The 17,617-nt window shown below is 39.8% G+C and overlaps 1 pseudogene; it reads left to right on the forward strand.

Moving 5' to 3' along the window:
- Positions 1–600: 600 nt before the first annotated feature.
- Positions 601–5,391, forward strand: LOC147452604 (uncharacterized; annotated as a pseudogene).
- Positions 5,392–17,617: the final 12,226 nt, after the last annotated feature.

Consider the following 17,617-nt stretch of genomic DNA (forward strand, 5'->3'; position numbering starts at 1 on the left):
CGACAGATTTAAAAAAACTGCCAAAAATAGTACCTTTTTGTAGTATGATTATTTTGTAGTGCAGGGGTGCTCTTTAGCTTGGGATCAGAGATCTTACAGATCGGGTTTTTTTTCAGCATTATGGGCCGCCATTCGAGGATGCGAGACAACTGGATATGGCTTTGACGAGATGGAATTTGGTATGGCACGACCGAATGGGTGGCCGACAAGAATATACGAGTAAAAAGCACCGATGTATGGAAGTGAAGATTAAAACCCCTTTGCTTGTGAATTGAAAAAAAAAAGCTAAAAGGGTGGTTGGACTCAAGGGGGAAGAAGGAAAAAAAAGAAGTTCAAACCTTATGTTTAAGGGGAGGCTTAAGTGAGAACAGTAGCACAGGGCGCCATTGCCAAAAAAAAAAGGAATTTCTTCTTTGCCTTGAAAAAGAAAAAGTGGAAATGAAAGGAAAAGGAGGGGGCTACGTTTTTTGAAGGAGGAAGGGCTTTTCTTTGGGAAGAGAAGGGAGAGGAAGGAGATATCTTCGAGCGCTCGACAATCGAAGCCATGGGAGAAGAGCATCGTTTGTGAAGCGGCTCAAATAGGTCAAGCGCCTTGCGGAGATGGCGGCTAGCGAGGGCTATCAAGATGCGAAGTTGCCACCAATGCGAAGCGAGTGGTGAATTTTGTCGTCGAAGTGTGTGCCGACGTAGTCGAGTTTCGAGGGATGTGTGTTCCCCTCTATACGGATGGGTGATGGCCATGCTGTGGCCAAGAGCAGACTACATGGATGTTGTACATGGTGTTTTTTCATTGCAAGGAAATCTATCATTGCTGATTTTTCGGCATCGTCTCTCCCCCTTACCCCCTTTCTTCTTTGCTCGTCTCGAAGGTGTGTGGTGCCAATGTGTGTGAGCGTGTGCGCCCCCCGGGCCCCCTCTGTGTGTGAGAGAGAAAGAGAAAGAGGTGTTGAGTTGTGGAAGAGCTGGAAGCAGGCAAGATCGATGTGATCGCTGTCTGAGTATTGTGCAAAGCGTGTGCGCGTTGGGCAAAGTGCAGGCAAGTCCTTGCTAGTGTGAATCGTCTTTTTTGAAGGTGTTTTCGAGAGGACAGTGGTGTTGTGAATACCCTGAGCTATATATGGGCCATTGTGTGTGTGTCAGGTGTGTTTCCCATTCCCCCTCTCCAACGTCAGCTTTTTGCAAAACATTTTATTGCTTACATATCAATCGATAAAGTGTCAATCGATATTTAATCGATCGATAGGCTTTTCAATCGATAACATTAATCGATCTATATATTTTTTATCGATACAATAGTAGTATATAAAGCTCAAGTTTGTGTGTTTTAGTTACAATTCCCTTCACCGATGTTTCATTAAAACTTGTACTCTAGCGTAAGAAAAAAAAGAGCAGGGTGCATGCAATAATCTGTTGTAACTACCTATATATGTGTTTGATATTTTTGCAATTTTCATGTGAGAAATAAATTCTCGGTGACTAGAATTAAATATAGAAATTCATGTGGGTCAAATATGCAACGCTCACAAATTCAATTAACAATCAAACAAAACATTTAGCTCATCTAAATTTACAATGTCTTATGATGCATATATACTAGATCTATGACCCATTACATAAGGTGATAATTTTTAATGGTTATGCAAGCCACATTTGGTGATTTATGGTATATCCAAAAAAGTGCGCATGTTGTCATTATGATTTTTTAATTAATCAAAGATAAGCCTTAAAACAAAGTCCACTTTTAGATTTTTCCGTTCATCTCACTTATTTATATACAAATACCTCATATGGACACAATTGGGAGATTTATATACACACTTTCATTAGTTTTTCATAGCAATGTTTTTTTTGCAAGAAATTATGCACTACAATTTTTTTTAAATGAGCTTAAATTAATTACAAGATGCCTATGAGTTTGAACCCTTGAAAAATACTTGGTTGATGGGTATTGACCTATAGATACATTATACATCTTAGGTTTGCTCCCATAACCTCATCATGTTAATGAAAGAGGCCTTGAAAGGCCAAAATTCTCCTCTTTGTCAACAGTTTCAAGATTTTGGTCTTTTGATTATAACAAAAATCTAGTCCCATCACTAAGTTATGAAGCTCAATTTCTTGCTAAAATAAGTTTTTTCCTATTCATACACCTTGAAATCTATGCAAAATCTTGTTTTGATGAGAAGTTATATTCAATTTATGAAAAAATTGTTAAAATTGCACTAAATTTCTATGATTTTTTCATCTTAAAACTTATCATTATAATATTAATTTTGTCAAAAATAAAATTTAGCTATGTTCTTCACTTCATAGCTGACCTAAGATATGAACTTGACCTATGAATTTTTTTTCTAGATTCACCAAATAATTATGACAAGTTGCTAGAAAAACAGGACACTTTAGTGTCTCAGGAGATTCAAGTGTGCGATTACAGAACTAGTGTTAACAATAGAAATTATTCTTTAATTCTATTGATAAGATTAAATAAATTACTCTAAGCAATAGAGACTATACTTTAGCTCTATTTGTTTAAGAATAGATAAATAAATAATTGTATGGATTAGAGGCTATTTTTCTAGCTATAGTGCGAATGTATAATTCTAAACATTAGAAGCTATACTCTTAGCTCTATTGTTTTAGAATAGATACTAAAAGTGATATTTGATGGTTAAAATCTATCTAGCTATAATATGTGAACAAATAATAGTGCTAGTCCATACATTTGGAACATATACACATACATGTAGGGTCTTTTGGTTGTCATGAACAAATGTTCTTACCTCATATATACATAGAATAGGTCCACTTAGTGACTCTTGGTTGTTATGAGACGATTCTCTTACTTCCAAGTGAGGATCAAGGTATGAAGTAGGATTCACTTGGTTGCATATAATAGGTCCACTTAGTGCCTCTTGGTTGTTATAAGATGATTCTCTTACTTCCAAGTGAGGTTTAAGGTATGAAGTAGGATTAACTTGGTTGTTATTGAGCTTAGGCTCTTACCTCTAAGTGAATATGGTGGATTACCTATAGAATTCACTAGGCTGTGATCGAGTTAAAGATCTTACCTCCTAGTGAAGATTAGTCATGCATAGTACTTGGGAGTCACATGGATGTTATTGAGCTCATGCTCTTACCACTTTTATCTTTCTCATTGCGCTATTATGGTGAAAAATTATAATCATAGTGTATCTACTGATTGTAGGATATATTTTGTTAAAGTTAGAAAGCATGGTGCGAGAAAAAGAGTGGTCGTATGTGGAGGAAAAAGAGAGAGGCAAAACAGTTTCGTTTTTGGAATGCAAACATTGTGGGCATAAGTGGCACGGCAATGAAACTCGCATGAAAGAACATTTATTTGGCACTAGTCCCAATGTGAAAGAATGTGGAGCACCACCTAACGACATATGGGTCCATTTTGCAGGGTATGTAAAGAAATGCAAACAGGCAAGACTTCTTCCTAAGAGATAGAAGGGCATGACAGGTACATCAACTGTCAATATAGAAGAAGTGAGTGTGGATCAATAAGACATGCAAGCTAAACAAGGACCCTTTATGGGAACAACCCGAACACCTCAAAGTCCTTACACTTTTCCAAATGGTGCCATGGGAGGGATAGATGCTAGTCCCGAGACATCCAGCAGAGCCAGTACGCCTGGGAATCTACAGGAAGCATTCACTCAACAGGACATGCTCAAATGCATCTTAAGTGGACACAAGCCTTCATGGCTTGTGGAATCTCATTTAATGTCATAAGAAATCCTATTTTCAAAGATCCCCTAATGTCAACTGCAAAAAAAGGATTCATCTATCCTGATTATAATTAAATGCGAACGGAGTATATTAACAAAGTGAAGAGGAGTACAGAAGCAATTCTCAGGCGAACAATGCTTGACTTTGTTCCAGTGTTTGGTTGTACCATAGCCCTCGACGGATGAACCAGCTGTCAGAAAAAACCATTGATTAATGTCATGGTAATTTGTCCCAAAGGTGCAATGTTTTTGGAGGCCATTGATACCTCATTGAAAGAGAAGACAACTCTGTACTTGACAAAGGTATATGAGTGAGCTATTTCTTGATTGGGTGGACTGAAGAATGTGACAGCTATTGTTACAGATAATGCTTCAAACTACAAAGGAGCAGGTTTAGCCATTATGGAAAAGTACTCAAAAATTACATGGATTGGATGTGCAGCTCACACCCTGAATTTACTTCTAAAGAATATGGGTAGATTATCATTCATAAAATAGGTTCTTATTGACGCCAATCACATAGTCAAGTTAATACGGGAACATCAGTTTACATATGCTTTATTTCGCTCCAAGTCTCTGAAAAAAGCACTTCAAATTTTTTGTGCCACACGGTTCACTACATCGTACTATGTTTTGAATAATCTCATTGAAGTGCAAGCGGCTCTTACAGAAGCTATTGCAGATCACCATTGGGAGGCTTGGCTCAGCAAGTATCCAAGCCATCGTGAAGTAGCTCAAAAATGTGTGCCCTTGGTGCAATCTCCTCTCTTTGGCGGAACATTGACAAACTTGTTGGGGTTAGTAAGCCCTATGTGGAACTACTAAGGATTGTTGACACAGATAAGTTTGTCATTGGTAAGGTTTATTGGATCATGTCTAAGGTGTTGCGTCAAACCAAAGAATACAACCACTACAGTGCAAGAGAGAGATCACAAATTGTGCATCTTGTGGGAAAACGATGGGCTCAAATGCACACAACATTGCATGGTGCTGCATTTGTCTTGGATCCAAAGTTTCAGATGAACGGACAAGCCTCCAACAAAGAGGTGATGGGAGACTTTAGAAATGTCTGCTCGTAGTTGTTGCCAGGCGACGATGGCATGGATGCATTACAGCAGAGGATGGATTATGCCAATAGGGAAGGAAATTTTGGAGATCCTTGGGTTCTTAATAGTGTAAAAAAGATGTCAGGCCCAGTATGCTGGAAAGAATATGGAGGAGACGTAGTTGAGTTACAACACGTGGCGACCAGGGTGCTTTTAGTCGCGACATCCAGTGGTAGTTGTGAGCGCAATTGGTCTCCTTATGACTTTGTGCACTCAAAGTGCAGAAATCGCTTAAGTCATGCTCATGCAGCAATTGGTCTCCTTATGACTTTGTGCACTCAAAGTGCAGAAATCGCTTAAGTCATGCTCATGCAGCAGACCTTGTGTACGTCTTTTGTAACATGTGTCTCCTTCATGTACCCACAAAGATGGTCACACGTGCGACCGAAGTACACTTTGGAGTGCTTCAAACGCATGAAACTATGGCGGAACAGAGATGTAGTGATGATGAGATGGAGTGGAAAGTGGCTACAAAATGTTTAGACGATGAAGAGGTTGATGAACTGGTGCCTGTGATAGATGGAGAAATGTAAACATCTTTTCATGATAATGTATCTCACTTTTTCTCATTGTACCTCCCAGTATTGAAGAGAATTCGCATAAACATAAGTATTGAGGACATTGCTTGGCAATCAAATAAAAAGACATTGCTTGACTCTTAACAAAGTCATCAATTAGCAACTCCAGAACAAATTCATTGAGAACAAATTCATTGACATAAACATAGAGAGAATACAATGCATCTTGAAAGTATGAGGTAGAGAGTGTGAGCTCTGTGACAACTAGAAAGCTCCAAAATTAAAATCGATCAAAAACGTATCAAACAAAATGTTTTTTTATATAATCGTATCGATCGATATTAGATCAATTGATAGTTTAAGTAGCGACTGATACTGTATCGATCCTCGATAGTTTATAAATTATTCAAAAATTCCACGTATTTTACGATAATATGTGAATAATGACGAGTTATTCGATATAAATTGAATTATTCAGTCAAATAAATGCAACGCAGGAGAAGGGTCGAGCATGAGGAATGCAAAACTAGGAGTTCTTGATCCAAACATAGGCAGGTGAGGCCAAGGGCAGCAAGGGCATTTGTCACAGCTCCAACAGGAAAGGGAGAGAAGAGACAAAAACTAGAATTGAAGAAAAAGTTGACTGGATGCTGATACAAATTATCACTACAAGAAGTCTTCAAGACGCAGTCAGGCTCCCAAGGTCAGAAGTAGCAGAAACGATGCCGATCGGCATGATTATACTTCTTGATTGAAGATCTCTTCCCTAGTGTTCGAGGAAAGAAAGATGATCCAGATGTTCATATTCAAGCTTTTGAGCAGTATGCTGAGTTGAAGAATATTGATGAAGATGACTGGGGAGAATATTTTTCTCAGACACTAAAATATGCAGCAAGGAAATGGTATTACCATTACCCAGCTTGCCAACTCAGATCATACAACAAAGTGCTCAAGGCTTTCAGACTAGAGTATTCAGACAACAAGGGTGATGAGGACATCCTCTGTGAGCTAGATAAGATTAGACAAGGGAAATTGTCAGTGAGAAGTTAGGTTGAGATGATCAAGGAGTTAACTAGGCAGTTGCAGGAGCCACCATCAAAAAAGAGGCTGCGCGCATGGTTTCTAAATGGATACCTACGCGCAGTAAGAAGCTCAGATAACAAGAGGTACCTGCACCAACAAATAAATTTAATGATTTGGTGCAGAGAGCTCTCAAGCTTGAACAACAAGCTAAGAAGGAGAGAAGCCACAAGAAGAGGAGGTCCAGTAGTAGCAGTTCTTCCACTGAGAATTACAAATCTAGTGAGACCTCCAGTAGCTCTAACAACAGCTCAGATTGAAAAGATCAAGGACAAGGTTAAGAAAGGGTCTGGGTCCAAGAAGCTTGATAAAATGGCCCTGCAGATTACTAAAATCAACCAGACTAAACAACTAGTTAGGAGAATGGAAACCTGGTGCTCAAGGTGAAAATCTAAAGATCATATTTCCAATGAATGTCCACAGTGTACCTATTGCAAAGCATATGGTCATTTATGGAACAATTGTGGCATTCAAATTCATCACTTCATGAAGGGAAAGGATCTGTCTCTAGTGGCATTTACCAATGTTGAACTAGCTAAGGGAGAGACAACTAGTGTACCCCAAGAGGAGAAATCAGGTACCAGTGGCACTGGTACTAGGCACGGCAGATACCACGAAGGTACAAGCCGAGGCCAGGGTCGTGGTAATTTTCAAAATCAAAGTCTTGATTGCTATACTTGTGGAAAGTATTGGCACTTTGTGGCTCAGTGTCTAGAGGCACCCAGTACTAATGTGGCTACTGAGGAAAAAGCCCCAGAGAAAGTTCCAATATAAGTAGCTACATGCAGTAAAGGGGTAGTCATTGAGGAAATCCCACATGAGCCGGTAAAACTAGTCAATTCTGAAACTAGCAAATGGACTCAGCGGGAGAGAGGTATGGAAGGCAAAGGGCAAAGAGAAGGTAGTCGATGAATGGCAGGAGCAGAGAGAACTGGCAGCTAATATCACTAAAGATCTAGCCAAGAAGCTACCAGAGCAGCCAGAAAGTTCTGATGCTCGAGTCATTTAGAAGATACTAGCCTAGTCTTTTGAGAAAAGACAGCCAGATCAGTCACGATCTAGAATTTTTGAGACTATGTTGGCTACAGTCCAAGGACAGGTGGAAGATCTAGAAAACATTAAATCAGCTCTAGCTGCAATGGGAAACAATGAAGTGGGCAAAGCAAATATCAAAACAAAGGATTGGCACTGTGAAGATAGTCCCGACTCCTTGAGTTTTGAAAATAACTTTGATCAAGAGAGAGAAGAAATTCATGTTAAAATTTCTGAAATAATTCAGAAACTAACAATTGAATTAGAAGACATCAGAAAAACTTTGCCTGAAGCAACAAAATTCATCAGACAGCGATGAAAGGCTGAAGCCGATGCCAGATCAGTTGACTTGGCAGTTGTCAAAGATGATGAAGTTCCGATAAACCAGGTAGACTACAAAGTCAAAAAACAATGGGAGCCACTATCCGATGTCATACTAGATGGAGGGGCAGGTGTAAACATCCTGGGGGCACATCTTCAGCAAAGAATGGGTATCACAAACTTAAAAGCAGCACCCTTTAAGGTTTGAATGGTCGATCACAGAGTTGTGCAGGGAACTAGGATGATAAAAAATATGCAGATAAGTGTGGGAAAAGAAAAGTTCAAGACCAACTTCCTGATACTGGATGTGCAAGGTGCATATGGGATGTTACTGGGACGCCCATGGTTGCAAATGGCCCACTAGTCTGATTGGCATAATCCACTACACTAGTGGCCACTGAAGAGGGGCACTCTGAAGAAGTTACTGGAGTTCCAAATGACAATTGAGAACTAACAGGTCCATCCTGGGATTATGCTAAGGAGTCAACCAAAAGGAAGGGAGGTGGGCCAAATTGGTTGCTTCTAGATGATCAAGAAATCAAAGAATGGAATCTGGGTTCTGAGGAAATTCCTTGATTGATCAAAGTAAACAAGAATCTGAATGCAGGAATGAAAGAAAAATCCCGACTTGTGTTCCAAAAATACAAAGACGTATTCGCATGGGAGCATACCAATTTAAGAGGTGTAGATCCAGAGGTTTGTGAACATAGAATACCTCTGAAGTTAGATGGTAGACTACTAGTGCCCCTACAACGGTACATAATGAATTCAAACTCTGCTAAGAAGGTCAAAGAAGAAATCAAAAACCTTCCAAAGGCTGGATTCATCACAAAAGTTGCCAGTAGTGACTGGCTATTCCCTATTGTGGTAGTGCCAGGAAAGAATGGAAAGCTCGGAGTTTTTGTGGATTATCGAAAGCTGAATGCTCAAACCATCAAAGATTATTTTCCATTACCTTTTACGGCCATGCTATTTGATGAGATTGCAGGCCATGAGATGTATATAGCTTTATGGATGGCACTAAAGATTTCTCCTAAATATCGAAGAAACCACTGAATGGGGTGTAGTTTTAAAAAGGGATCCCTCACACTCACATGTCTCTATACAGCCAAATCAACATGTCTCTACACGTGCAGATAAAAACTCCAAGGTGCATTCATGTATTTGGTCATGCCATTTGGTCTTTGCAATGCTCCAGCAACATTCCAATGTTGCATGATGGAGATAGTCAATGAATTACTGTACCAATTTCTTGCCATATTTATGGATGACTTCACTGTATTCTCAACTAAGGAGAAGCATTTTCTATTTCTGGAAATGGTTTTCCAGTGTTGTAAGGAGAAGAAGATATGTTTAAATCCATTCAAATCTATTTTCCTGGTCTGAAAGGGACAATTACTGGGGCATATAGTGTCCAAGAATGGCATAGAGATGGCCAATGATAAAATTTAGTGTGTCCAGCCGGCCAAGGCACCTCAAACAACATCAAAACTAAGTTCATTCTTAGGATATATCAATTTTTATAGAATATTTGTTTATATGTTTGCTTCCAAGGCATTATCTTTATATGAGCTCACTAAGAAAACCAGCAAGTTCATCTGGACTACTGAATGTGAGGAGAGCTTCCAATGTCTTAAAAATGCCATTATCAGTTAGCCAATACTCCGACAACCGGATTGGGATGTCATCTTCCATGTGCATGTCGATGCTTCGGGACAAAAAATGGGAGCAATACTGGCTCAACCAGAAGGAAGGACTAATTATCCAGTGTGTTTTGCCAGTCAAGCTGAACAAGGATATACTACCACGGAGAGAGAAGCCTTAGGAATGGTTTTCAGTGCCACCAAGTTCCGACATTATTTACTGGGCAAGCTATTTCATTTCTATGTGGATCATCAGGCATTATTATTTTTTCTTAACAAAGTGATTATCCAAGGAAGATAAATCAGATGGATGACGTTCCTAATGGAGTTTTACTTTCGCATATTTCACAAGCATGATAAATCTCATTGTGGTGCTGATTTCCTATCCAGAAGTACTGACGACTACTCACAAATATCCTTGAGAGATGAGCCAGTAGATGCAGAGTTGTTTTAGGTGGCACCTGAGGAAAACACAGATCCATAATGGTATGATGTATATCAGTTCCTTTTAAAAGGAGGACTCCCACAAAATTGGACTCAAAACCAGAAGAAGGCTCTAATTATTAAGAGTCTGAAGTTCACCATCATAGGAGGATTGCTCTATAGGTTGGGAGTAGATGGGGTTCTTCAAAGGTGTGCGCCAATGGAAGGAAGAATGCAAGTTATTTTTGAAGCACACGATGGGGATTTTGGAGGACACTTCTCGAATGATATTACTTACAAGAAGATTTTGCAGGCTCGATTATGGTGGCAAACTATGATATCTAATGTTCGAAGTTTTTGCAAAACTTGTGATATATGTCAGATAATGGGCAGACGAACAGTAGCTAATATGACTCCACTTACTCCAGTTCAACCACTGGGAGTATTTATGAAATGGGGTATGGACTTCATGGGACCATTCAAGAAGATCACTCCAAGGAAGAACCGATATATCTTAATGGCTACCTGTTATGTCACTAAATGGGTACAGGCCAAGGCTCTTCCAGATAATACTGTAAAGTCCACTACTGTTTTCCTATTTGAAAACATTATTTGCCGATATAGATGCCCCATTGAGATTGTGTCTGATCAAGGGACACATTTCATCAATGCTACCATGGAAATTTTGATGGAAATGCTCTCAGCTAAGCAGCAGAAGAAATCAATTACTTATTTTCCTAGGTGCAATGGTCAAGTAGAGAATAGTAAAAAAACCATCAAGAAAATCCTTACCAATATTGTTTAGAAGGAACCACATCAGTGGGTTCTTAAGGTACAAACTACTCTATGGGCCTACAAAATAGCTTATAAAGTCACCTTTAGAATGACACCTTTCAGAATGGTGTGCAGTACGGAAGCCGTAGTGCCTATTGAATTCGTGATTCTTAGTATTAGAATGGAAGTGGAATATGGATTGTATTTTAATCATAATATTAAACATAGACTGGAAGAATTAGTGCAGTTGGATGAGTTGCGACAACCTGCCATGCTGGAACAGGAAGTTGTTCAGCAAAGAAGAAAGCACTGGCCCCGGTGGATTCACCATGGAAAACTTACCACACCACGTAAGTGTAGGGTAGGGGGGTTTTTTTACAAGTTATATAAGTGTATAAGTTAGGGACAAGCCCCCAATAATTTATCTCCCAAGCTTAAAAATAAGGAAGGGGGGTATCATATTTATTTTTGGGGGGGGGGGGGGGGACTGACTCGGGTTGATTACTTGTAACAATTGGTCACCAATGTGAAATAGAACTCGGATGAATTTAGGGGAAGTTTTTTATTGGGTTACACATCAAATTTTGCATCAAGCAGGTCATAGATAAGGGCTGATTTGGAGCAGTTCAAAGGTTGATTTACACCAGCTTTGGATGGGTCAGAATTGGATGAGTAGCCAGGGTTTAGGTTGATCGTGCATATAGTTTGAAATTCAAACTAAGACACATTGAGGGTACATCTAGCTATCAACAGAAGTGGTTTCTTAGTACATTGCCAGTCACAATGCTATACACTCTTTGTTAGATCATGTGAGACCTAAATTTTATATGTAAGATAGGGGCATGATATTTTTCTTCATATATTGTCGTATAAGCGTAGAAGGGGGGTCATGTTCCCTAATATGAGTGGTATATAGGGGTTTTACCAAAGTTGTCCGCTCGCAGGTGGCGTCCCATTTTGTATATAGAGTGAATCCCCCGGGGCACTGGCATGATAGAAGAATCAAAGCTAGAGAGTTCTAGAAGGGAGACTTAGTTTTTCTTTATCAATCCAAATTGGGCCCTAAGAAACCAAACTTAAAGATAGCTTGGGCCGGTCCATATGAAGTTGAAGGACCTATGTGGACTACTACTGCCAGGTGTTTGTTGTAATGGGACCAAAATTAAGCTATATTATTCTAATGAGAAAGAAACCTCCAAAGAAGAAGATGCTAGCATTTTGGGTACTGATAACCAGGAACTTTCAAAATCAGCCATTCTAAACCTCTTCCATGTACAACCAGTACCAGAACTAGTGACGGTGCTAGAAAAGTATCAGCGTGATAAAACAGTGTCAGTGGAAGAGTTAGTAAAGTGTCAGAGCCAATACCAGTTCTCATGGGGAAAAGGGCCAGTGGGAATGCATGTGATAATCATTAAAGAGACTATGGGAAGAATTAGCCAATGCATGTATGCCACATCACCAACGGTGCACAGAACTCTAGGAACAATAAAAAGTAGTGGAGCTTTTATGGCACGAACGCGTATACCAGTAAGGTGGTGGGCATTCTTCATCACAAATCTTCTGCACGACACCTACCTGCTATTACACACTCGACATTGCCAAGCTCTAAGGACTCTTCACTACAACCGCAAACCTCCTTGTCAGAAAATTCTATTGATCATTGTCTACCCGACACACCTTGCTATGGCCTTGAATATACAAGTAAGTCTTCTTCCTCTACACACTTACCTTCCTCATAGTGTATGGGTAGAAGGAAAATGTCAGAGAAGATGCAGGATACCGTAGATGAAAATGCAGCAGTCATTAACTCTCTTCAAGCTTCTCTACCACTTATTCCACATAGCAAGATACAAAGGTATATGTTTACTAAGCAAGCTGAAGCGCTGCTGTAGCTATGGGATTTGCATGTGGTTGTGTAGGCTACAAGGTTGGATTTTTACATGGCCATTATCGAGCAGGTTCTTGATTCTTTTAATGCTGAGGAAGATAGTGCTATTGTCAATGGTGTAAGAGTCACGGCAACACCTGACGACATTGCCTCTGCTTTCAAAATGCCCAATGAGTCAAAGTCGACCACAACATCTGCAGAGTAGAGAAGTTTGTCTTTGAAAGAAGATGAACCAGCCAAAAAGAAACAAAAGGCTAGTGCACAAGGGGTTCCAGTAGCAGAACTGGACATCCCCTCAGCTACTACAGGTTTGTTGTTGAGGCTGTTAGCCTGAAGAACAATCCCACATATGTGTCAGAAAAGTTGTTTTCCATGCTCCTTGCAAAAAGATTAAATGCTATAACTAAAATCAATTTATGGTAGATTTTGTCTCACAATGTGCTACAGCAGACTGCCAAGCTGCAATCTCAGACTGTATTCAAAGCGTGGTATGTCTGGCAGTTTCTATACTGGGAAACTGCTCTAGAAGCCTCTTTCCAAGTAAAGATGGCTTGGAGTCTGAAACCCATTCTAGCCACTAACAATGTAGATCTATCTTCAGACGAAGAGGCTCCAAGAAATCAATTGGCTCTAACTGGACAGAAGAGAAAGGCTACACAGGTGTGTGGTGGCCGGTGGTTCAAAGAAACCAAAGATTACATTGGCCAAAATCAGCACTTTACTGAAGCAACTGGAGAGTCAGGTCAAGTCCTTGACTATTGAAAAGTCCTCAGCATGCCAGACTTCAGCCATACCTGAAAAACAGACTCCAACAGACACCAGTGCTGGAACAAGCTAGCAAGACGTCAAGCGCTAAACAGGTGGTAGTCAATAATGACAAGGGAAAGGGTTCAGCACCTGCCATTCCAGCTAACAAAATTCCTTTCAGTGAATTGGCTTTATCCATAGCCAAGAAGAATAGACTGTAGATGTTACAGCATAACCCTCTCAAAGGCCGACTAATTTTTCAAAAATCAGAGTTGGTAGCATTACCATACATGGCTCCCATTATGGTTTATGAGCCATTCCAATCTGACCCGGTAATAGTAGCCGATGGCTGCTCGATGCTTATCCAATCATCATGAAACACCATTGTCAACACGTTAGGACAGATGATGGATTCATCAGCCTCCAATGAAGAAGTGTCTAAACCAAAAGAAGAACTGGAAAGCAGTCAGCAGCAGATTCAAAAACTCCAGCAGGATATTGGGGCACAATCTCTTAGGTATTGGTGAAAATCAGTCAACATAAATAATTAAGGAGCTACAAGCAAATTTGTTCAATCTCGAGACAGAGAATCGGCAGTTAAATGAAGATAAGGTAGAAGCCTTAAGAAATGCTGACAGATTTCAAACTATGCTGAGAATGAAGCGGGTTGACTTCAAGACGTTGTTGACAACCCACACTACATTGAAGGCCTCCCTTACAGAGAGATATATCTATAATAACCTTGCTGATATTTTGACTCCACAAGGCAATGTAACCATGGATATGGACAATTTGAATGCACTTATGGAGACCATGTAGAGTGATTTGCAAGAAAAGCTCTTTGAATACAACACATACCTCACAAATCAAGCCATTATGGATTATATTGATAAGCAAAATGATCCTAATGAGGAGATTCAGAGGGAAGAAGGGCAGGATGAGAGCGGGGAGGACAACCCAGCAGATAAACCTGATGATGATGATAATATTCCTCCTTCCCCACCCTCAGGCTCTGGAGCTGGGAGATCAACTGCTACAGGGGGCAGTGAACCCAACAAATACCAACCAGACCAGCAGTTGAGTAACCAGCAGTTTGAAGGTCAGTAGATTTCTCCCAGCTTTATATCCTCAACATCCACAACCAGTGGATTGGCTCACTTACTTCAGCATCACCAATGAACTCTAAGACTGGTATGAGCGAGCCACTATGGAATGGAAAGCTTGGCAATCACTGATCAACAATGCCCTCAAAATGGATCCTTGTCATGGATCTGCAAGGAGAAATGCCAAAGGTCAAACTCTATATGGGACAGTGGAAGATCCAGCTTCGTGGATTAACAAAGATCACAAATTAGTTACTTCAACTAACTGTGGAGTCTTCTAAGAATCCTGAAAAGGATATCACTGCAAAACCAAGACTGGGGCCATAATACAGAGAGATGGCTAAGATTCTCTTTGAAGCTAGAATTAAGACAAATCATCCTCTTTAGTAGGGATGGATCCACATAGCCTCACATTGTCATAAATTGACAAAACTCATCTGACAAAGGGCAAACGTAGTCTATATGATCCCGACACCAAAACCTACAATGCCCTCACGCCTTATGAATTTGAGATGTCCATTGAAAGGTGGGATCACCTTGAGCAAGAGGCCATTTACAAACTTATCTAGAAGGACAATGCCAGCACTCGGACTTCTAAGGCACCAATACAAAAGAAGGGCAAGAGGAAGTGGGTTTAGTGGAAGGATACTTGGTAGTTCCATCTCAGAATTGGACGGTGGATTCTCCCAGTTAAGCACTGTAATTTCTTTGGTTGGGCACCCTTGGAATTACAACTATAAGGGTGGCAAGCACTCAACAATCATGAAGTAGGTATACAGCTAGCAATACCGAAAGAGTACTATCATGAGGAACATTGGCCAACTCAGCAACAACTAGAAGGGTTTAGGGTTTAGGGTTTACGGTTTAGGCCAAATTAGAACACTGGATGGTTTTCTCAACACCAAATCAAAATCACGCGGTGGATTTTTTTTCAAAAATTTTGGGGTTATACCAAAATTCAAGAATGGAGGGAAGGATGTAGAAGGCAAGGACAATCCTAGCAAGCAAGAACTGCCCCTTGGAAGGCCGACCAACAAGGAGTAGTCACACTAGCAATACTTATTGTAGTTAGTTATTGCAATAACTCCTAAGAGCTCTAAATAGGACCCGCTACATTGTAATCGGGCTTCTTAGCTGTTTGACTTTGTCTTTTGGCTTTAGCTATCTAAGCACTTTTGGGTTTACAAGCTCTTCGCCTCTAGCTTCACCCTGTAATCATTGCTTCTGTAATTATCTGAGCTTAAACCCATTATGCAATGTACTAGATATCCTTGAGCTATTAATTTGAATCTACAAATACTCTTCCGGTCTTTCAGTTATGTCTCTCGTTTCGGTATAACATTCCAGTTAACTTCTCTATTTCAGCCCAGTACTCTGTTCCAGTCTCCCTAACTGCACTGATGACATAACCAGTAGCTCTAAATTCTAACACTTGAATTAATTGTCTGAAGAGACTAGCTCCAATTCCAGTCATGGAGTTTAAGCCATGAGCCAAACTACATCGAGAGGTACCTAGTGATTGGTGCTACCCTTGAGTGTGTATGAATGAAAGCATACTCAAGAAAAAAATGGATTGAGTGGAAGGTGAATATATGAATTTCTCACAAAAGCCTTATCTTTGGTTAAGCATGAGTGTCTTCTTACTAAGGATGATTTCATAGCTTGGTATATTCAAGAGTGAGAACAAGTTGAGATAAATAACATATCCTTGTACTTTGACATCACCCTCTTGAATCTTTTCCTTAACCCAAAGTTGTGGATCAACCGTGTATCTATCAAGCACTTGGGAACAAAATTTAGGTTGTGCTTTGATATACATTTACATTTGAAACAAGGTAACCTCTAATCCCCTTTAAAACTTGAACCACTTCAACTCCTCAATGAACATTGAATCCATTTGCATAGTTGAAAAATACCTTTCGTGCAAAATCACTTGGGAGTTCATCTAGACGGTTAAGAAGATCCGTCTATACACGAGACAAGGAGAGAGAATACTTAGTACACATGTACACCAAAACTGAGTATGTGCTCTTTATTCATCAAGATTTGATTTTTATGATTTTTCTACAATATTATTGATGTTTTGGGACCAAATCTCTAAATACTCTTTTAAGTCTCATAATTGGGTATTCTCTTAAACCTCCCACACGACAATGTGGTCTATACCTATCTTCTCGGTTTTCTTTCCTTATAGCTACAAGTGCTTCAAACTTCTTGTCAACTTTGGCAATCCTTAACATTTGGAAGTGCATTGCCAAGTAGTAGTACATATCTTCTAGACCAAAAAACATCCTAAGTTGAAGTAGTCTGAGTTTAGCAAACTAATCTCTTGGACTATCATCATGTAAATAAAGAACTGATGGAAGGGTTCTTGATGGCGAATAAGGTAACTACGATCAACGCTCTTCCAGAAAGTTGTGTTTCCTAGCATTACAAAGAATTTGGTCTCAATTTCTAGATAAAAGAGTTCACTCACATCCCTCGGTAACCGCATTTCCATATTGTTAAAAACTATGACCAAAACCTTGTTTTTCTTGCTAAAGAATTCAGATGCCACCTTAGGAGCCATTTGTTACTATAAAGCAAACATTCAAAGAGATTCTTAATACCATTGTTGGACACTTCAACCACTTCATCATAACTTAAGACCACATAATCCCATATAAGAAGACAAGTCAAGTGGGTACCACCAATCAATGTCACTCATAGATGCATCGTGAATACAATATTCTTTCTCAAATAGCATGCATGAATGCATGCATGATGCATAACTAATGCAACTAGTATCAGGCTCCATGATATCCCCATAACCTCAAGCATAGATCTACCCATGCTACTACCATGTGAGAGATACCCCTCCCCAGGGGTCTATGCACAAAATACAAAATTTACACTTTTATACAATTTCTCAACATACATCAGAGTTGCAAAGGCGTTTTCATAGGGGAGGAGTTCTTAGCGCCTTACCTAGCATAGAGTTTAGGTTGTGAGCTGAAGTGCATCTAGAGGCACCTAGCGACTAGTGCTACCCCTAAATGGGTGATATGAATGAAAGCGTACTCAAAGAAAAAATAACATTGTGGAGGGTGAATATATGTGTTCACCGCATTGCAGGAATAGAGAGAGAGAGAGAGAGAGAGAGAGAGAGAGAGAATGACAAAAGAGAATCTTTAAATGTCCCATCTAAATGAAACAGGCAACCATGTATCAGTGCAATAACAAAATTT

The sequence above is a fragment of the Adiantum capillus-veneris genome, chromosome 8 (genome assembly GCF_014529385.1).
Source record: "Adiantum capillus-veneris isolate H3 chromosome 8, ASM1452938v2, whole genome shotgun sequence".
NCBI lineage: Eukaryota > Viridiplantae > Streptophyta > Polypodiopsida > Polypodiales > Pteridaceae > Adiantum > Adiantum capillus-veneris.